Source organism: Lepidochelys olivacea, assembly GCF_965140295.1.
Source record: "Lepidochelys olivacea isolate rLepOli2 genome assembly, chromosome: 8".
Lineage (NCBI taxonomy): Eukaryota > Metazoa > Chordata > Testudines > Cheloniidae > Lepidochelys > Lepidochelys olivacea.
Window position 1 is genome coordinate 79,894,163 of NC_140418.1, and position 23,064 is coordinate 79,917,226.

At 39.6% G+C, this 23,064-nt stretch overlaps 1 protein-coding gene across 2 annotated transcripts in view; it reads right to left on the minus strand.

The window, feature by feature from the left end:
- PRKACB (protein kinase cAMP-activated catalytic subunit beta) overlaps positions 1-23,064 on the minus strand; it is a 122,599-nt gene that overhangs the window by 90,976 nt on the left and 8,559 nt on the right. The window contains exon 2 of one of the 2 annotated variants that reach the window (XM_084635946.1): positions 9,371-9,471. The exons of the other annotated variant lie outside the window; for it this stretch is intronic. The gene's annotated coding sequence lies outside the window, so the exon portion shown is untranslated. The remainder of the gene's footprint in view (positions 1-9,370; positions 9,472-23,064) is intronic. 2 annotated transcript variants of the gene reach the window in all.

Below are 23,064 nucleotides of genomic sequence, written 5' to 3' on the forward strand. Positions count from 1 at the left end.
ACAAACCAAATAATTATCTCAATTTTCATATGAATACATAGATCAAAACAGTGTTGCGTGTCAGTTAAGGTTGGCCTAAAATATGCTACCTACAACCCCTCCCCCCATTTGTTAAAACATCATCATTAAGATTGCGAAGTCAAGGACTCAAAAGTTAGGAAGCGACAAAAATGACGGTTAAGAAAATACGAATGGCCCCACTGGGTCAGACTAATGGTCCATCTGCCCCAGTGTCTTGTCTTCCAACAGTGGCTAATGCCATTTTTGTCACCCAGTTTATTGGAATCCCATTGTAACTCTTCACAGTCTGCTTTGGCTTTAACAAATCTGGAGTAATTTTGCATCATCTGAAAATTTTGCTAACTTATTGTTCAACACCTTTGTCGAGATCATTTATGAGTAAGTTGAATAGCACAGGTCCCAAACAAATCCTTGGGGAAACCTGCTATTCACCTCTCTGCATTGTGAAAACTAACGATTTATTCCCCCACCGTTTATTTCCTCTCTTGTAACCAGTTATTGATCCAGGAGAGGACCCTCCCTCTGATCCCATGATTGCTTAGTGCACTTAAGAGCCTTTGGTGAGAGACCTTGTCGAAGACTTTCTGAAACTCCAACAACACTATAACAACTAGATCACCCTTGTCCACACGCTTGTTGACATCCTTTAATAGATTGGTGAGGTATGACTTCTCTTTACAAAAGCCGTGTTGACTCTTCCCAACACATCATGTTTAGCTACGTATCTGATCATTCTGATTTTTACTATAGCTTCAAATAGTTTGACTGGTACTGAAGTTAGGCTTACTGGCCTGTAATTATCAGGATCACCTCTGGAGCCTTTCTTAAAAAAAATTAGCATTACATTAGATACCCTCAATTCATGTGGTGCAGAGGTTGATTTAAGTGATACGTTACATAGCATAGTTAGTAGATCTCTAATTTCATATCTCATTTCCTTCAGAACTCTTGGGTGAATACCATCTTGTCCTGTTGACTTATTACTGTTTAGTTTATCAATTTGTTCCAAAACCTCCTCTGTTGACACCTCAATCTAGAACAGTTCCTCAGATTTGTCACTTAAAAAGAATGTATCAGATGTGGGAATCTTCCCCATGTTCTCTACAGTAAAGACCAAGAATTCATTTAGTTTCTCTGCAACTGCCTTGTCTTTCTTGCGTGCTCCTCTAGCGCCTTGATTGTCCAATGGCCCCAGTGACTGTTTAGTAGGCTTCCTGCTCCCAATTTTTTTTTAAATGTTGCTATTAGCCTGTGTACTTAGCTAGCCACTCTTCAAATTCTTTCTTGGCCTGCCTTATTATATTTTACATTTGATTAGCCAGAATTTATGTTCCTTTCTATTTTCCTCATTAGGATTTGACGTATTTTTGAAGGATGAGTTTTTGTCTCTAACCACCTCTTTCACTCTGCTGTTAGTCAGGGTGGCTTTTTTCTTATTTTTATTTATTAGTTATTATTATTAGGGATGTACATTTAGTTTGAGCCTCTATTATGGTGCTTTTAAAAAGTTTCCATTAGGAATGTAAATGTTTAACCAGTTAACAAATAAGCTTGATGCTTATTGGTTTCTGTTAACAGTTAAACTGCCCTGGGGTCCTGGCTGCGGGGCCCCGGGATCCTGGCTCTGAGCCCCCCTCAACCCCCAGTCTCAGCATGCCTGGGATCCCCACTGATGGTGGGGAGCCCGGCAGCAGGGATCCCCGGGCATGGGGAGCCAGCAGCGGGGATCCATGTAAAACGTGAGGGTGCTACAGCTCTCCCAGTTCCTCGGTTAAACATTTAACCGTGTAACTGATAGAATTTTAATCAGTTACAAGGTTATTTTTTTTACATGTTATTTACATCCCTAGTTTCCATGCTTTTCACCCTTGTGAGTGTTCCATTTAAATAGCTTCCTTTTCTGTACTTCCCCTTTTTGAAGTTAAATGTTAAATGTGGTGGGTTTCTTTGGCACTTTCTTCACCCCTTCCTACCCAATACAATGATGTTATATTTAATTACATTAAAGTTGCTATTAGTGAGCAGTTTAGCTATATTCACCTGCTGGTGCTGATCCTGTGCTCCACTTAGGACTAAATCCAGAATTCCTTCTCATCTTGTGGTTTCCAGGATGAACTGCTCCACGAAGCAGTCATTTATAGTATCCTGAAATTTTATCTCTGCATCCCTTGTTGAAGTGACATGTACCCAGTCAACATGAGGACAGTTAAAATCCCCTATTATTGTGTTTTCTGCCTTTGTAGCCTCTCTAATCTCTGTAAGCATTTCACAGTCACCATCATCATCCTCTTCAGATGGTCAGTAGTATATTCTTACTGCTAAACTCTCACTATTCAAGCATGGCATTTCTATCCATAGAGATTCTATGGATCAGTTTGATTCATTTAAGATTTTTACTATATTTGAGACTCTGCTTTCTTTCACATATAGTGCCACTCCTCCACCAGCACGACATACTCTGTCGCTCCTATATATATTTTGCACCTTGGTATTACCATATCCCATTGATTATCCTCATTCCACCAAGTTTCTCCCAATGCCTATTATAGGAATATCCTCATTTAATAACAGGCACTCCAGTTCACCCTTCTTAGTACTTAGGCTTCTAGCCACTGGAGGGGAGTGTGTGGGCACAGATACATTTGTCCATTCCCCCAAAGCCTGACCACTTAACCTCCAATCTATCCCTCTGCCAATCCTGTCTCATCTCCACACCTGGCTCCTTGTTCCAGTGTCATTCTTTTTGCCTATCCAGACCCAGTCTCCACTTTGCAGGCTTCTCATCCCAGCCTCCATCTCAGTCTCCTTCTTTGGCCTTGCTGTCCTAATTTCCTCTTCCTCCTCCCCCAATCTTTCCCTCTCTGCTTGACCAGTCCCAGTTTTCCCCTGCCAGCTCCTAATCTTGTCTGTTTCTTTACCCACTCCTGCAGTGTCTTCAGATCCTAGTCTCCCTCCCCAGGTTCCTCATCTAGTCCCAGTCTCTCCCTCTACCTTAGCTCCTTGCCCAATCTTAGTGTTCTCCTGCCAGCCAATTGGCTCCCAGTTGCCTTCCCCACCATTTCCTTCATGTGCGCTCAGCTCCAGTCTTCTTGCCCAACCAGTCCCAACCTCTCCTCCCCCATTCTGGTTCCCAATCCCAGTCCCCTTCTCTCCCCCCACTCAGCCAATCCCAGGTTCCGCCCTCATCACCCCAGCAAAACAGATTCCCTGTCTCAGTCTACTCCTTTTCCTCTTCCATGGTCTGGCTTTTGTCCTCCCTGCATTCGAATCAGACATCTTCTTCTGCCACTTTGCCTTGGTGCCAGTGTGGTGTGGTAGGGGGAAGTGTCATTGACAGCACTAGAAAGACGGACTCCCTGCTCTCATTTCCAGGCCTCATCCCAGTCCAGAACATCTGGGAGTGGCCACTACAGACAAAGTCAGGTTATATGCAGGAGCTACAATGGGATGGCACATGCACAGTCTGGTCAGCATGAGGAGATGCAGGAGTCTCAAGCATGTTCAGTAAGGCCAAAATCTTCTGAAAATGTTGCTGTTAAAAATCAAAGAAGTCTACTTATCATGTGCAAACTACAATTGTTCAAAGGCTTACAGTTTGGCCAAATTTAGACAGATTTTCAGAGAGACAGCAAAAGGTACATCTTTCATACCAAGCCAAATGTCAAGACCTTGCTCCAAAGCATGAAGGGGTTAGAGCTTTTAAAAGAAAAGGTCACTAAAATTTAACATGGACAACAATGTATTTTTTGCCAGCCTCATCCTCAGAAATGGCTGAACTACTTTGGTTGACTTTTTACCCTCTGAAAATCAGCCTTAGGCAGAAATCCAGCATGTAAAGTTTTAGGCAAAACAGTTAAAGTTTGGCAAATTTATAAGCAACTAAAACCATATCTTATAACAGGAAATGTTTGGCAACCATACTAATAGGTGGCACAACCACCCCACCTATAATCTGACAGAAAGCCTAAAAAGCAAGAAAATGAAAAGTTAAGGATACCTACAGCCCATACTTTCTATTCTTCCATCCAGAGAGATGCACCTGACCACTGGCACAACGATCATACACCACAGACCACAACCTTAACTCTGCTCCAAATAGAGATGCTAGCCTCCCACCACTTCCTTCCCTAAACAACACCATCACAAACAGATAAGACTCTCCCGTCCTCCCATTATCAGTCCTTTTGTTCAGTTCAGTGACAGTACATACACATTTAGGTTTTGGGAAGAAAGGTGGGTGGATATACTGGAATCCCCACTGGATCTGCTCCTAAGCCAGTCAATCTCTTTGATGAAGATCCTGCTCTTCCTGAAAGGAATCATTGCTATACTGAAGATGTAGCCTTTCATGAACCTGTTCAGCTGGCTCAGGAGATCCACTCCTGAACAATGGAGCTCATCATAATTGTTTTAAATAAAAACACTTATCAAGCAATGGAGTTTTTTACCCCAAAATAAAAATGTCCCATGAAACTCATTAGGGTCTCAAACTTTTTAAAAACTATTAAATGACAATTTAAGTCTGATGAGATTGTTTTAATTTGTGCTTTCCATTTTTGGTCTTCATGCTTGGTTGTCATTTCTTACGTGGCCTGTGTAGTTCAGGAGATCTTGGAAACCAATTGTCATGGGTATCCTGGTTGACCAGGGGACCTACTGACCTGTTTTTCCATTTGGTCATTTTCTTTAACAGTGCCACTGAACGCTTTCACAAAGAACAGCATTTTCAAAAAAAATAGGGTACTTTGTTGAAGACTCTGGTCTTAACATAATTATTAAGGCAGTTGGAGTCTTAGGACTGCACAGAAATACATAAGGATTCAGTTTTGATGAAAAAAACGAGGAGTCCTTGTGGCACCTTAGAGACTATCAAATTTATTTGGGCATAAGCTTTCGTGGACTAGAACCCACTTCATCAGATGCATGGAGTGGAAAATACAGTTGCAGGTATATTTATACATAGTACATGAAAAGATGGCAGTTGCCTTACCAGGTGCAGAGTTAGTCTAACGAGACAATTTAATTATCAGTAGTGTTATCAGACACCATCATAGGACCTAACCACATCAGCAACACCATCAGGGACTTGTTCACCTGCACATCTACTGATGTGATATATGCCATCATGTGCCAGCAATGCCCCTCTGCCATGTACATTGGCCAAACCAGACAGTTTCTACGCAAAAGAATAAATGGACACAAATCTGACATCAGGAATTACATCATTCAAAAATCAGTAGGAGAACACTTCAACCTCCCTGGTCACTCAATAACAGACCTAAAAGTGGAAATTCTTCAACAAAAAAACTTAAAAAACAGACTCCAACGTGAAACTGCAGAACTGGAATTAATTTGCAAACTGGACACCATCAAATTAGGCCTGAATAAAGACTGGGAGTGGATGAGTCATTACAAAACCTAATTTTACCACACTAATTTCCCCCTACTGTTACTCACACCTTCTTTTCAACTGTTTGAAATGGGCCACCCTCATTACCACTACAAAAGTGATTTTTCCTCCCTTGGTATTCTACTGATAAAATAAATTTTTATTACTTTCTACAGTTTATATTTTTTAAGAGGGGCCCAAAAACATCATAGTTTTGTGAATTCTAACTTTTTATAGGCCAATTTTTAATTGATTGGGACCAGAAAGCTAACAAATTTACTTGAAAATCATGAGGAAATTCAACTTTATTTAAGAAATCATCTGCTGAAAATTTGTGGCAAGCATACTGATAAACTGCTTCCTGGACCTTGTCTACGCTAGGATTTTTTTTCTTAACATTTTCTTCCATTGCTGTCACTGGTTTTGTTGCAGCAGCCACAAGGTCAGTATTTAATCCTTCATATATATAAACATGGAAATTGGGACTACTTTAAAATACAGATACCGCTTAGTCATCTATGCCTTTGTTTCTCAAGACAAGATTACTTCCCTTAAGGATTCATTTTAAATCCCTCTAGAAACTGATGTTGGTGCAGAATTCAGCTGCCTGTTTGTCAAATGGTATATTTTATTGTGAGCACGTTACACTGGCAGTGGCTGTATGAACTGCATTGCTTACACATTGTTGTTTTAGGTAGAATTTAAGGAGCTCCTTTTAACTAAAGACTTGGCTACACGGCAAGTTAGTGAGTGCAAAACAGGGTGCAACTACCACTACTTAAGCACAACTATTATAACAATTATAGATTTGATGCAATAATTGCATTTATGTTTTTATATGTTGTCAAAGACACCTAGAATTATAGATAGGTATTCTTATGTTTCCATAAATAAAAATAAATGCATGAATAAAGTAAAATTGAAATTTAGATCATCTGACTTCTAAGTACCCCACCGAACTCCTCGTTGTTTTTGTCGATACAGACTAACACAGCTACCCGATACTTGACAAATAGAAAAAGTAGCTGCAAACAAACACTAGTTCAAGGAATTTGTTCATCTTCTGATTGAGTAGATTATTAGACCATAAGAACACCCACTGTCAGAACTGTAGGTGTGTTGAAACCTACAACTATATCTATGCAGAACCATCAAATTGTCTGTCACACCACATAAAGTTTACACAGCTTATCAAGTCAGTAAAGAAGGGGAAACCCATGATTTTGGTTTATATGCTATCCACCATATTACTATCCTTTTTGTAAAAATATCAAACCAAAGAAACTTGCTTGCAATTTTAAAAGCCAATAGTGTCTGCAAGGGAACATCTTGCTTATAAATGTTACTATTTCACAAATTTCAAATCCCCAGAACCGTTTCCTGTTCTCTGATGAGAACCAGAATCAAGACGAATGACAGGAAGAATCTTGAAGTAAGATATATAAAAGTGTAATAGCCAACTAGATCTGAAGGCAGCCCTAGAAGAACCATACTATTAAAAATATTTATCTCATGAGATTATTTAGGAATAAGAGAAGTGAGTTCAATTTATTAAAATAAGAGGGTTATTTAATAAGCTACTGCTTGATCCAAACTACTCTGAAGAATCGTCTGGTAGTTCAGAAGACCAGAAGTCCATAAAAATTCATTTGCAAGCTCTCTTTTCGGTCCTCGTTGATAAAAATAGTGTCACGATTCTTTAAAAAAACCTCAACAAATCACGTAACTGCCAACTGCACTAGCTGTAGCAGAATGCCTGATTTTGCATGATACATGTTGTGCTTCAGTTTATCTGATGACATGACTGAGCTCTTCGAAGCTAATTCCCCGCTGGGAAAATTTATATAGATGTTAATTGCTCATGCAAAGTAACCTGATATGATACATCATTTGAAAATTCATTTTTTAACCTGCTTTGTGAATAGTAAACCATTCAGTCACAGCCTGAGAAAACTAAAATAGAACAATAATGCTGTCCTGAGGCATCACATGCCAGTGGAGCTTCAGGTCAGCTGGGTAAGAAGGAGACTGTGTTGCTGAAACATGCTTTATTCCATAATAAATAAATATAGCAGCAGGAAGAAGCAGCAACAGAAGATCTTCCAAAGATTTGAATAAAGCTACAATCCAGGTTATTCTTAAATCAGATAGTGTAGTTTTCAATACCTACTTCAACACTAAATAAATCAGACTTTTTAATGTAATCTATAGTCCATGCAGTAAAAACACAAAAAACCATAAGCTACTTTTTCTGCATCTTGATAGGGACTAGAAATACAAGGCAATTTAGAGGTGTGTCCTACTGAAAAAAAAAATCTTTGTTTCTTTTTTTTTGTGCAACTGGGAATTCCTTCCAGCTATTTTTGCACAGTATAAGAGGCAGGTTCAGAAGAAGCAACATTCTCAGTAGTACTGTACTGTGATTGAGCAGATGAAAAACACCATACACAGAAAGAATAAAATAATATTCATTTAAATACAGAGAGAGAACACATTATGTGTACTAGTTTGCAGACATGAATTCTGAATTTGGTCAATTTTATTATGCTTACAATAATGACTTATTGCTGAAGTCTTGTAGATAATTTTAATTATCTGAGAATTTAATAGTGTACATTCATAAAATAAGTATGAAGTCATAATTTTTATTTGTTGCCATCTTACCAAAATATAAACAAATATTAGGAGTGCAGTGCCTTGTAAATTTGTAAAATAATTTCTCTCTAAAATATGTGGTAATTTGTACACAATTAACCAAATAGTGCTGCATCCTATTATTTACGTAATAGAAATTTTCTATTTACATGGCTCAACAGAAAACCAAGAATGTATAACTTTATCATACAAAAAAATCTTCCGGTACTAGACCTGATTCATATGTCCTCATGAGAGGCTGAAAAAAAATCTATGGAACTAACTTGATTTCAAAGTTACAAAATTCTTGTTGCAAATTAATGTTTTCATATCCCTAGACAAGAAAAAGTATTTACCAGTACCCAATAGTTATTAAAAATCCCCCCTGAAAATTTAGGTCAAAAATTTCAGTTGGGCCTTAACCAGACCTCCAATATAGTAAATGCAATTTTTTGCCCGTGAATAATTTTGCCTCTGATTCATCACATGCATACAGGTGGGTTCTCAGTTGTTATTCCAAAGCCTATCCATTTATATCTAAATCTTAGTAATATATTTATATGGAGGTACAAGAAAATATTACTGGCATCATGCATTGCAAAATGAATTTGACTGTTGTATTCTACAAGTTCTGCATCCATTTGAAGCCAATGGCAAGATGAATAAAGTTGTTCTAAACAAGAATATAATTATTTCAAATTTATTTTTTTCTTTCCATTTATAGATAGATATGTATGTTTATATAATTGCCATATATATAAAAATGGAAATTATATAAACATACATATCTGATACACTATATAGTTAAAAGTCTGTCCACTGACAATGTGTAAATTTTCTATTTGAAAACCATACAAAACTAAAACATAATATTTCTGAAATTTAAACAGGACACCTAGTGACCACTATTTCCAGTCCCATACACAGACCTACCAAAGTATAAACTTCCAAAAAACATTGTTTGCAGTTTCCTGGTTTTGGCCTTTGTGTATTACATGATTTTTAAGAGACCAATATTTGAGCTAGACATATTTTAATTAGAAAAAATGAATATATGCTATTTATGATATTCAGTACCTTCACTAAAAATGTCTTTCATTAATCTACTCCCAACTTCTTATGAATCATTTAATGAACAGCAGCAACATATTAGTCATTCACACAAATCAGTACAGTAGAATGCTAATAACCAGATATCTTATGAAGAGATAATTAAAATAATATTTTCCTTGTTCATGAAGAACTAAAACTTGTCTTTCCCCTTCTCCTCTCTTTCTCTAACTTCAAAAGCCATATTATAGGAATAGAAACTACAGACGTGGTTACCTCTTTAACCGTTCAAATGGAGACTGCTCTTCAGTTGTTGATATAGTGATTCCTGTCTATACAGTATGTGAAGTGCTTTAGTATCCTTCTGGATAAAGAAGCTACAAAAATGTAAGATATTAATTTATTATTAATAAATAGTAATAATAATAATAATCTGTTATTTTTAAAACAATAAAATACCTTTTATGACCAGATTGTTGTTTTGTTAGCATTCATCCTTCAAAAGATGAATATCATTCTTTTTTATTTTAAAAACTACCATCACTAACCACATAGCCTCTCTTACTTGTAAAGTATGAATTTCTAAAAGTGCTTTGACAGAAACTTAATACAGGACTCTAAACAGAGTGTTTTAGTACTTCAAACAGTACTTTAATACTTCATTGGATGTTCAGTTTTATCCAATGCTGTAGCAATTAAACTGAGTATATACCTTCAGAACCATACCAATTAGAAGAGAGAACCGCATAAGAAATAAATATTTTATTTTTGTGCTCCCAGATTTATGACTGTCTGCCGCCAAAGAGTAGCATAAAGAAGCCATGTGTTACACCAAGACAAAAATCTCAGAACATATCCCCAAGCTTCACACGTAGATGAACTCTCCCAAATAGAAACAGACATGAATAGCATCTATATCACTATCCTGTGACGAATCACCAGTAAAGGTAATATACCCTACTCTGATTCCCTCTAGGCAGTTTCAGAGGCAACCACAACCAAAAGGAGTCCCTGCTAAGGCAATGCCAACGTAACCATGCTACTAGGGCACTGCTGTGAGTCATAGCAAGTACAGAGACAAACTGTACCCTACAATGGAATAATACAGGAGAAATTCCACAATGGAAGTTGTTTTTCTTACACAAGAGTGAATGATTTGGCTCCACTACAGAAAACAAATTGATTTAAGTTGAGGGACATTATGGTACTTGTATAATAAATGATCGACCACATCTTTTTCACCCAAGGCAAAAGGAGATTCCCCTTGGTAACAATAGCTAAAAAAAAAAATTGAGTTAAAAGAAATGCCAAAATTGTATCTTCCATGTTATGAATTTTGTGTGTTTAGTGCTGAAATTTTGCGAGAGAGAGGAAAAAATATTAATAGGGCTGTCAAGCGATTTAAAAAAAATGAATCACAATTAATCACACTATGAAACAATAATAGAATACCATTTATTTAAATATTTTTGGATGTCTTCTACATTTTCAAATATATTCATTTCAATTACAACACAGAATACAAAGTGTACAGTGCTTACTTTATATGTATTTTTGATTACAAGTATTTGCATTGAAAAAAAACCAAAAGAAATAGTATTTTTCAATTCACCTAGTACAAGTAATGTAGTGCAATCTCTTTGTTACAAAAGTGCAGCTTACAAATTTATATTTTTTTTGTTACATAACTGCACTCAAAAACAAATCCATGTAAAACTTCAGAGCCTACAAGTCCACTCAGTCCTCCTTCTTCTTCAGCCCACCGCTAAGGCAAACAAGTTTGTTTACATTTACAATGCTGCCCTCTTCTTATCTACAATGTTACCAGAAAGCGAGAACAGGCATTTGCATGGCACTTTTGTAGCCGGCATTGCAAGGTGTTTACATGCCAGATATGCTAAACATCCATATTCCCCTTCATGCTTCAGCCACCGTTCCAGAAGACATGCTTCAATGCTGATGGCGCTCATTTAAAAAAAAAAAGTGTTAATTAAATTTGTGACTGAACTCCTTGGGGAGAATTGTATGTCCCCTGCTCTGTTTTACCCATATTCTATCATATGTTTCATGTTATGGCAGTCTCAGATGATGACCCAGGACATGTTGTTCATTTTAAGAACACTTTCACTGCAGATCTGACAAAACAAAAAGGAAGTCCCAATGTGAGATTTCTAAAAGATAGTTACAGCACTCAACCCAAAGTTTAAGAATCTGAAGTGCCTTCCAAAATCTGAGAGGGAGCATGCTTTCAGAAGTCTTAAAAGAGCAACACTCCGATGCGGAAACTACAGAACCCAAACCACCAAAAAAGAAAATCAACCTTTTGCTGGTGGCATCTGACTCAGCTAATGAAAATGCGTCGGTCTACACTGCTTTGGATTCTTATTGAGCAGAACCCGTCATCAGCATGGACGCATGTCCTCTGGAATGGTGGTTGAAGCATGAAGGGACATATGAATCTTTAGCACATCTGGGACATAAATATCCTGTGACACCGGCTACAACAGTGCCATGAGAACTCTTGTTCTCACTTTCAGGTGATGCTGTAAACAAAAAGCGGGCAGTATTATCTCCTGCAAATGTAAACAAACTTGTTTGCCTGAGCGATGAACTCAAGAAGAAGAAGGACTGAGTGGACTTCCAGGCTCTAAATTTGTTTTATTTTTGAAGGAAGGGTTTTTTTGTACATAATTCTACATTTGCAAGTTCAACTTTCATGATAAAGAGATTACACTAAAAAGATCCCCTGGGAGAATAACATGATGGGGAAAGGAGTCCAGGAGAGCTGGCTGTATTTTAAAGAATCCTTATTGAGGTTACAGAGACAAACCATCCTGATGTGTAGAAAGAATAGTAAATAAGGCAGGCGACCAGCTTGGCTTAACAGTGAAATCCTTGCTGATCTTAAATACAAAAAAGAAGCTTACAAGAAGTGGAAGATTGGACAAATGACCAGGGAGGAATATAAAAATACTGCTCGGGCATGCAGGAGTGAAATCAGGAAGGCCAAATCACACCTGGAGTTGCAAGTAGCAAGAGATGTTAACAGTAACAAGAAGGGTTTCTTCAGGTATGTTAACAACAAGAAGAAAGTCAAGGAAAGTGTGGGCCCCTTACTGAATGAGGGAGGCAACCTAGTGACAGAGGATGTGGAAAAAGCTGATGTACTCAGTGCTTTTTTTGCCTCTGTCTTCACAAACAAGGTCAGCTCCCAGACTACTGCACTGGGCAGCACAGCATGGGGAGGAGGTGACTAGCCCTCTGTGGAGAAAGAAGTGGTTCGGGACTATTTAGAAAAACTGGACGTGCACAAGTCCATGGGGCTGGATACATTGCATCCGAGAGTGCTAAGGGAGTTGGCGGCTGTGATTGCAGAGCCATTGGCCATTATCTTTGAAAACTCATGGCAATCGGGGGAGGTCCCGGGTAACTGGAAAAAGGCTAATGTAGTGCCCATCTTTAAAAAAGGGAAGAAGGAGGATCCTGGGAACTACAGGGCAGTCAGCCTCACCTCAGTCCCTGGAAAAATCATGGAGCAGGTCCTCAAGGAATCAATTCTGAAGCACTTAGAGGAGAGGAAAGTGATCAGGAACAGTCAGCATGGATTCACCAAGGGCAAGTCATGCCTGACTAATCTAACTGCCTTCTATGACGAGATAACTGGCTCTGTGGATGAGGGGAAAGCAGTGGACGTACTGTTCCTTGACTTTAGCAAAGCTTTTGACACGGTCTCCCACAGTATTCTTGCCAGCAAGTTAAAGAAGAATGGGCTGGATGAATAGACTATAAGGTGGATAGAAAGCTGGCTAGATTGTCTGGCTCAATGGGTAGTGATCAATGGCTCCATGTCTAGTTGGCAGCTGGTATCAAGTGGAGTGCCCCAAGGGTCGGTCCTGGGGCCGGTTTTGTTCAATATCTTCGTAAATGATCTGGAGGATGGCGTGGACTGCACCCTCAGCAAGTTTGCCGATGACACTAAACTGGGAGGAGAGGTAAATATGCTGGAGGGTAGAGATAGGATACAGAGGGACCTAGACAAATTGGAGGATTGGGCCAAAAGAAATCTAATGAAGTTCAACAAGGACAAGTGCAGAGTCCTGCACTTAGGACGGAAGAATCCAATGCACCACTACAGACTAGGAACCGAATGGCTCGGCAGCAGTTCTGCAGAAAAGGACGTAGGGGTTACAGTGGACGAGAAGCTGGATATGAGTCACCAGTGTGCCCTTGTTGCCAAGAAGGCCAATGGCATTTTGGGATGTATAAGTAGGGGCATTGCCAGCAGATCGAGGGACGAGATCGTTCCCCTCTATTCGACATTGGTGAGGCCTCATCTGGAGTATTGTGTCCAGTTTTGGGCCCCACACTACAAGAAGGATGTGGAAAAACTGGAGAGAGTCCAGCACAGGGCAACAAAAATGATTAGGGGACTGGAACACATGATTTATCAGGAGAGGCTGAGGGAACTGGGGACGTTTAGTCTACAGAAGAGAAGAATGAGGGGGGATTTGATAGCTGCTTTCAACTACCTGAAAGGGGGTTCCAAAGTGGATGACTCTAGACTGTTCAGTGGTAGCAGATGACAGAACAAAGAGTAATGGTCTCAAGTCGCAGTGGGGGAGGTTTAGGTTGGATATTAGGAAAAACTTTTTCACTTGGAGGGTGGTGACACGGTGGCAGGCGTTACCTAGGTAGGTGGTGGAATCTCCTTTCTTAGAAGTTTTTAAGGCCTGGCTTGACCAAGCCCCAGCTGGGATGATTTAGTTGGGGATTGGTCCTGCTTTGAGCAGGGGGTTGGACTAGATGACCTCCTGAGGTCCCTTCCAACCCTGATATTCTATGATTCTATTCACTCCAGTACCTGTATTAGGTGAATTGAAAAATATTATTTATTTTATCATTTTTACAGTGCAAATATTGTAATCAAAAATAATATACACTTTGATTTCAATTACACAGAATACAGTATATATGAAATGTAGAAAAACATCCAAAATATTTAATAATTTTCAATTGGTATTCTATTGTTTAACAGTGCGATTAAAACTGCGATTAATCACGATTAATTTTTTTAATCACAATTAATTTGCTTGAGTTAATCACGTGAGTTAACTGCAATTAATCAACAGCCCTAATTCTTAATGATGTAAGGTTACTGTTTACTAACTAGTCCACTAATAGTATACTAAACAAGGACCAATGCTAGCATATCTCCATCTTCTAAAAGGAGTTTTTCCTTCTGGAATGTTTTACTACCTTGCTTTCCCAGAAAACCCACCGTATATGACTTGGGATCAAGAATGCACTTAAAGTACTCCAACTCCCACAATGACTACATGCATTTTACTACACCCAGTTTCTGCACGATTAAGCACAGACTCAACCTAAACCACAGTTCATTAAATATACACTTTTTCCATCATCAGGTTACCCAAAGAACAAATTGGTTTCATCACCATACTATTTAACACCTTCCCTCAGTGAAAATACCACTCTGTCTTCTGCCCACAGAAATCTAAATTCCGTCTGCTGCTTTATTGCCTATAAATGCACCAGACCCCACCTGTAATTTGCAGTCAACTTCTATAAACGTGTCTCCAGTGTTCCACAAATAACAAGTTGACTCTGACGATCAACAGATTTGCTATTGTTGTGCTCAACAAGCTGGCACCAGATGCATGTGTATTGTTAAAAAAAACATCTTATTAGGCATTACTCACAATTCATAGGATTCCCTACCACTTTTAGGATTCCCCACCACTTTAGATCCTTAATATCGCAGACACACACCGTCTCTTATTACCCGCAGAACCCGAAAAGAACGTATAAAAGAAGTATAAAAAACAAATTCCTTCCCCCCAAATCAGTATCAGCAATAGTCCAATTAAATCAATGGTAATCTCCATACCTGAGAGATGTAGCTGAATTAGGATAATGAGATCTTAATGAACTTTCTCTATCACCAGGCAACGTAAGTGACGTATTACTATGCAGAAGTATGGTGCTAGTCCCTTGCAAGATTAAGCTAGCTCAATTTTAAGGAAGAAAATTAAAGGGGAGTCATAAATACATTGCCATTATCAATGCCATGTGTGGAGAATGAACTACATTTTCTTCACAGCATGACTGAAGCACACTGAGAGAGATTATATGTGGAAAGCTTGTACAATAAAAACTACGTTATCCAGCCCTGTAGCAACCAGAAAGCTCTATAAACTGACCTTTCTAATCTTCATAGAAAGTCCGGTTCATAGTCCGGTTGGCGCGCGGTCAGCAGGTTCCGTATCTGGCTCTGCGTGGCTCCCTGGAAGCAGCGACATGTCCCTGCTGCTCTTAGCCAGAGGAACAATCAAGAGGGGCTCAGAGTGAAAGAGGAGGTGTAGGGTTGGGGTGCAGGAGGGGTATCGGGGTGCCGGAACCAGGCAGCACTCTCCTCGGGCGGCTCCCTGCAAGTGTCTACCTGTCCCTGCTGCTCCTAGGCAGAGGTGCGGTAGGTGGCTCTGCACTCTCCCTCCACCCGCAGGTGCCACCCCCGCAGCTCCCAGTGGCCGCAGAAAACTATCAGTTTCATTCATATTTTAAAAGAAAGGTTATAGCTTATTTAACTGTAGAATGAAACTACTCAGACCTTGCCCAAGTTATCCCCTTCATTTTCATAGACTGAGAAAATAAAAAAAAACAACACGTATCCCCAGATGGTGCAGAAATATGTAAAGTGCTCTTTTTGATGCATAGATTTCCATTGTCCTAAACCCAAGGACAAGACAGAAGATTGGAGGATCTATGCATGTGGGAAAGAAAAAGAAGTGCATAGTCCCTGTATCAACTTTGGAGAAATTCTCTAAAAACACGGAAAGACAATACCCCCTCCCAACACCTTGACTATAGGGAAGGGTAAGGCTTGCAGGAACAAAAACTTAGAGATATTTTGGTCCCAGTTGGAAAGGAAAGCAGGCTTCCTACCATCTTCATCTGAGTCCCCTGAGCAGGCATAGACATACTGGTTTCTAGGAGATCCCCCCTCAAATCCCCAAAGACCTCAGGTTATCAATATCTCCCCTGCTTCACGGATCAAGGAAGTGAGAGTGTCAGAGGAACATGGGAGAATGTTAAATCTCTCTCCCCCTCTGCAATGCAAAAGTAAGTGAAAAATACCTTGAAAGAAATCTCACAGTTAGCAGCAACCTATATGCTAAAACCTTATTTTTGAGACATTAACAATCTGGGTCTGTTCTTCTGCCACCAAAATCAGGAGATGCTCTTATAGCACAAATCTTGCACACTAAAAAACTACAACAGTGCTCTGGTACAGCAATTTTTTCAAAAAGCGTAAGTTATAACCACAGTTTTTATTATTATTAATCTGATGCTGTTGAAATGGTGTTTGTTTGAATATCTGCATTATCCTCAGGCCAAATGACTTGGAGAGCATTTGGTTGAACTAGGTCCTAGAATCCTGCTGTAAATTACTTAGATGTTTTTCATCAACAAATTTCATTGTATTGAGCATCTACGAGAAAAAGCTGCTTTAAAAGGAAAAAAGATATCACAGAAGCATAGAATATCAGGGTTGGAAGGGACCTCAGGAGGTCATCTAGTCCAACCCCCTGCTCAAAGTAGGACCAATCCCCAACTAAATCATCCCAGCTGGGGCTTGGTCAAGCCAGGCCTTAAAAACTTCTAAGAAAGGAGATTCCACCACCTACCTAGGTAACGCATGCCACCGTGTCACCACCCTCCAAGTGAAAAAGTTTTTCCTAATATCCAACCTAAACCTCCCCCACTGCAACTTGAGACCATTACTCCTCATTCTGTCATCTGCTACCACTGAGAACAGTCTAGATCCATCCTCTTTGGAACCCCCTTTCAGGTAGTTGAAAGCAGCTATCAAATCCCCCCTCATTCTTCTCTTCCGCAGACTAAACAATCCCAGTTCCAACAGCCTCTCCTCATAAATCATGTGTTCCAGTCCCCTAATCATTTTTGTTGCCCTGTGCTGGACGTTTTCCAATTTTTCCACATCCTTCTTGTAGTGTGGGGCCCAAAACTGGACACAGTACTCCAGATGAGGCCTCACCGATGTCAAATAGAGGGGAACGATCACGTCCCTCAATCTGCTGGCAATGCCCCTTCTTATACATCCCAAAATGCCATTGACCTTCCTGGCAACAACGGCACACTATTGACTCATATCCAGCTTCTCATCCACCATAGCCCCTATGTCCTTTTCTGCAGAACTACTGCCTACCCACTCAGTCCCTAGTCTGTGGCAGTGCACGGAATTCTTCCGTTCTAAGTGCAGGACTCTGCACTTGTCCTTGTTGAACCTCATCAAATTTCTTTTGGTCCAATCCTTTAATTTGTCTACCTCCCTCTGTATTCTAGCCCTACCTTCCAGCGTATCTACCACCGCTCTCAGTTTAGCATCATCAGCAAACTTGCTGAGGGTGCAATCCATGCCATCCTCCAGATCATTAATGAAGATATTGAACAAAATCAGCCCCAGGACTGACCCTTGGGGCACTCTGCTTGATACCAGCTGCCAGCTAGACATGGAGCCGTTGATCACTACCCGTTGAGCCAGACAATCTAGCCAGCTTTCTATCCACCTTATAGTCTATTCATCCAGCCCATTCTTCTTTAACTTGCTGGCAAGAATACTGTGGGAGACCGTGTCAAAAGCTTTGCTAAAGTCAAGGAACAATATGTCCACTGCTTTCCCCTCATCCACAGAGCCAGTTATCTCATCATAGAAGGCAATTAGATTAGTCAGGCATGACTTGCCCTTGGTGAATCCATGCTGACTGTTCCTGATCACTTTCCTCTCCTCTAAGTGCTTCAGAATTGATTCCTTGAGGACCTGCTCCATGATTTTTCCAGGGACTGAGGTGAGGCTGACTGCCCTGTAGTTCCCAGGATCCTCCTCCTTCCCTTTTTTAAAGGTGGGCACTACATTAGCCTTTTTCCAGTTACCTGGGACCTCCCCCGATTGCCATGAGTTTTCAAAGATAATGGCCAATGGCTCTGCAATCACAGCCGCCAACTCCTTTAGCACTCTCGGATGCAGCGCATCCGGCCCCATGGACTTGTGCTCATCCAGCTTTTCTAAATAATCCCAAACCACTTCTTTCTCCACAGAGGGCTGGTCACCTCCTCCCCAGTGCAGCAGTCTGGGAGCTGACCTTGTTCGTGAAGACAGAGGCAAAAAAAGCACTGAGTACATTAGCTTTTTCCACATCCTCTGTCACTAGGTTGCCTCCCCCATTCAGTAAGGGGCCCACACTTTCCTTGACTTTCTTCTTGTTGTTAACATACCTGAAGAAACCCTTCTTGTTACTCTTAACATCTCTTGCTACTTGCAATTCCAGGTGTGATTTGGCCGTCCTGATTTCACTCCTGCATGCCCAAGCAATATTTTTATACTCTTCCCTGGTCATTTGTCCAGTCTTCCACTTCTTGTAAGCTTCTTTTTTGTATTTAAGATCAGCAAGGATTTCACTGTTAAGCCAAGCTGGTCGCCTGCCATATTTACTATTCTTTCTACACATCAGGATGGTTTGTCCCTGTAACCTCAATAAGGATTAATACGACAAATTTAGAAGATGAAAAACTTTTTATTCACTTATCAGCTTCTGAGAATTACATGATTTTAAAGGGACTATCAATTTTAAAAAAATTACTTCGGTCTGAAAATATTTGATCTATGTTTGTTATAAACACCATCTATAACTACCATAACTAAAGAGATTGGGGGGAAAAGGGTATTTTCTCTATTCTTCCAGTTTGCTTGCTAGCCTTCCAAGTTAACAAGGAACCATACTGTATTACTTAAATAACTGGAGACAATTTCTTTAATATCTACTAACGGAAAACTTTTTGCTACTCTACATGAATTGCCTGGGTGAAAATAATGTACTTTTAACAAATTTAGCTTAAATGCAAGAGTGGCTTTGTAATGTGATCTAGACCGAAATTTTCACTGTGTGTCATACCTTAACAGACACTCAACAGACTGTAATAAATCTCAGTTACTACTGGCATGGATCAACATACATGTCGCACTCCCCATCAGTACTTCACCCAAGCTGGGGAAGCTAATGATCCAACCAGTGGACCAAATTCAATGATGAATCCTGGTCACATGCCACCTGACGCACATTGCGCATACACTAAGAAGAAGACAATAACTACTGACCTTGCCTAAGCCATTTAATCTCCCTTCAATGTTGCACATTTAATTTTAGCAGAGTGAGGGCAAATCATCGGTTCTGTACAAAGAGGGAGAAGTTTCTAAGGCCATGTCTACACTACCGGTAGGTTGGCACTGCTGCAGTCAATACAGTGGTGTCGATTTAGCAGGTGGACTCTAGTACTCCACCTCCCCAAGAAGATAAGGGAAGTCGGCAGGAGAGTGTCTCCCATTGACCCAACTCACTGTGGACACCGCGGTAGGTTGACCTAAGCTACGTTTGACTTCCGTTACGTTATTGATGTAACTGAAGTAGCGTAACTTGGGTCAGCTTGCCGCAGTAGTGTAGACCAGCACTAAGGGTATGTCTACACTGCAAAAATACAGACACCTCCCTCCCCCAGCAGCAAGTCTCAGAGCCAGGCTCAACTGACTCAGGATTGCAGGGCTCACACTATAGGGGAAAAATAGCTCAGTAGCCATTCAGGCTGGAGCCTGTGCTCTGAAACCAGGCAACCGGGGTGGGTTTCAGAGACTAGGCTCCAACCCGAGTGGGAACATCTAAACTGCTATTTTCAGCCCAGTAGCGAGCTCTGCAAGCCTGAGTCAGTTGACACAGGCTCTGAGATTTGCTGCCATGGGGTGGCTTTTGTTTTGTGTTTTTTTGCAGCATAGACATATGCTAAATTTGGGGGGGGAAATAGGTCAGAATGCAATATTATTGTTGTACTATGAAAACACTTGGTAGGATTTCTATCTTTCAGGTTTGTGAGGAATCCTCAGTTTTCTAGTTTTATAAATATAATTTAAAAAAACAGTATGAAGTTCACTTGTTAAAACATTCCAACAACACGTTGTTGGATTACAAGTTTATTTTCTATTATTTGCCACCTCAAATAAAAAAAACATGCTATAGCAGCTAATTAGAGTAACTACGCAAATCATTATGTTCTGTTAAGGAGGTGTACAGATAGCTTCCAAAAAGTTTGCCCAGCTAACAACATAAAATATGAGTTTGAACACACCCCATTAACACTGTTTCTTGACTAAAACTGTAACAGTGTTCCGCCTTAAAAGTAAGCCATCAACTTGAAATGAATATTGAGTTAAGACCATTTCTGTGCACTGAATACCCACCTACATCCTTTAAAGTAGTGTAGACAATTAGGGAAGGGGGCTGTCACTTGGCAGAAAGATACATTTACCTTAAAAAAAGAATGCCATAACTTATTGTACCTAATGCTATACCATTCTTCACCAAAATTAAGAGCATTCAGCGCAGAAATTTAAGATTAATTCAATTTTCATTTTAGTTTCTGAAGATTTATCATTAACTTGGCATATACAAATTCACCAAGGAGAACAAAACTCTACTAAATATAAAAATAACTGTTCAACTCTTCAGAAGCACTACCCACAATGAACCTCCCAGGTCACCTAGTTGTATATGAAGCTATTGAAGACTCCGGAAACTCAAACTGCTTTGTTTTGCAATTTGATATTTATGCAGGACATTAATCTGTAATATGAAATAGTGTCTGAAATTATTTCACTTTGAAATTCAGTTTACAGAAAATGAGTACTTTTAGAAACATAACTTAGCTTAAGTATTTGGAACACAGACTTAGTATACATACACAGTAGCCAGTCTGACAATAGGCTGGAACGTTGGAATGCACTATTGATAGTCTCTTCTCCCAATAATTTACAAGCTGGAGCCCCAGTCTCAGAATCTACCTTGCATGGATGGACCCTTGTGCCTGATTTCAATGGGGCTCCAACACGAATCCAACTGTATCATTGGGGCCAGGAATTTTAAAAACAGCAACCCTAAAAACAATACTATTTTATTGATTTGTAGAGAACACTTTAGAAAAGTACAAAGATGTAGATGTATTCAGAATGGGCCTGATTCTCTTTTCACATCAGTGAAAGCGAGGGACAATCAGGCTCAAAGGACTTCCAAAGCTCAAAACAATTATTTTAATCAGGTAAATAATCTGCATTCCTAAGCTTATATGCTTACCATACATAAACTAAGCTATTTTGTTACAGCTAAATGTTAAATTGTCCAATAAATCTACTACAGCTTTGTGTATTTCCCATCACTGCATGTATTAAATATAAATTAGCCATTAAAAATTATGTTCATTAAAAAAATTAAATATCAAAGCTGTAGCAGAAGTCACCAGAAATGTTAAAGATACAGCTGACACGTCTATATTAATTCAATGTGTACCATTTTCCTTTGCCATACTGGTGCATGTTAAAATACAGTCTCAAACGTTCAGACTGATACCACCTCCCACCCCCATTTTCGCCCTGCAACACTTTCTCCCTTCCCACTCCTATAGTGTTTACAGTGCTTACTTTGTATGTATTTTTATTACAAGTATTTGTACGGTAAAAAAAAAGAAATAGTATTTTTCAATTCACCTAATACAAGTATTGTAGTGCAATCTCTTTGTTGCAAAAGTGCAACTTACAGATGTAGATATTTTTGTTACATAATTGCACTCAAAAACAAATCCATGTAAAGTTTCAGAGCCTAAAAGTCCACTCAGTCCTACTTCTTCTTCTTCAGCCCAACGCTAAGGCAAACAAGTTTGTTTACATTTACAGGAGATAACGGTGCCCTCTTCTTATTTACACTGTCACCAGAAAGTCAGAACAGGCATTTGCATGTCACTTTTGTAGCCGGCATTGCAAGGTATTTACATGCCAGATATGTTAAACATCCATACGCCCCTTCATGCTTCGGTCACCGTTCCAGAAGACATGCTTCCATGCTGATGGAACTCATTAAAAAAATAATGTGTTAATTAAATTTGTGACTGAACTCCTTGGGGAAGAATTCTGTCTCCTGTTCTGTTTTACCAGCATTCTACCATATGTTTCATGTTATGGCAATCTTGGATGAATACCCAGCACATGTTCATTTTAAGAACACTTACACAACAGATTTGACAAAACGAAGAGAAGGTACCAATGTGAGATTTCTAAAAATAGCTATAGTACTCAACCCAAAGTTTAAGAATCTGAAGTATCTTCCAAAACCTGAGACAGATGAGGTGCGGAGCATGCTTTCAGGAGTCTTAAAAGAGCAACACTCTGATGCAGACACTACAGAACCAAAACCACCAAAAAAGAAAATCAACCTTCTGCTGGCGGCATCTTACTCAGACGATGAAAATGAACATGCGTCGGTCCACTCTGCTCTGGATTATTATCGAGCAGAACCCGTCATCAGCATCGACTCATGTCCTCTGGAATGGAGGTTGAACCATGAAGGGACATATGACTCTTTAACACTTCTGGCACGTAAATATCTTGTGACACCAGCTACAACAGTGCCATGTGAACACCTGTTCTCACTTTCGGGTGACATTAATCAAAAAAGTCACCATAAATACTATTGGAGTTTATCTGTCTATTCATCTGTGCATATGTACCATTAATTATGTCATCTCCAATTCACCTGTCAGGGACAAGAACAAAAAACAGATTCTAAGTGCAGAGAAAGTAATGGTATTTTTTCGTGTTTAAATCTCATGTTTGCTCCTTTGACACAATAGCTACTCGGGGTGCCAGATTTTTCTTTCACCCTGCTTTAATACCACAATTAGTGTGTTTGTTTTTCAGTGCTAACAGCAAGGCATGATCTACACTTAAAAATTAAATCAACGTAGGTACTACGTCACTCACAGACGTGAAAAATTTCACACCCTGATTTCTGTAGTTAGGTCAACCTAACCCTCTGGTGTAGATGCAACTAAATCAA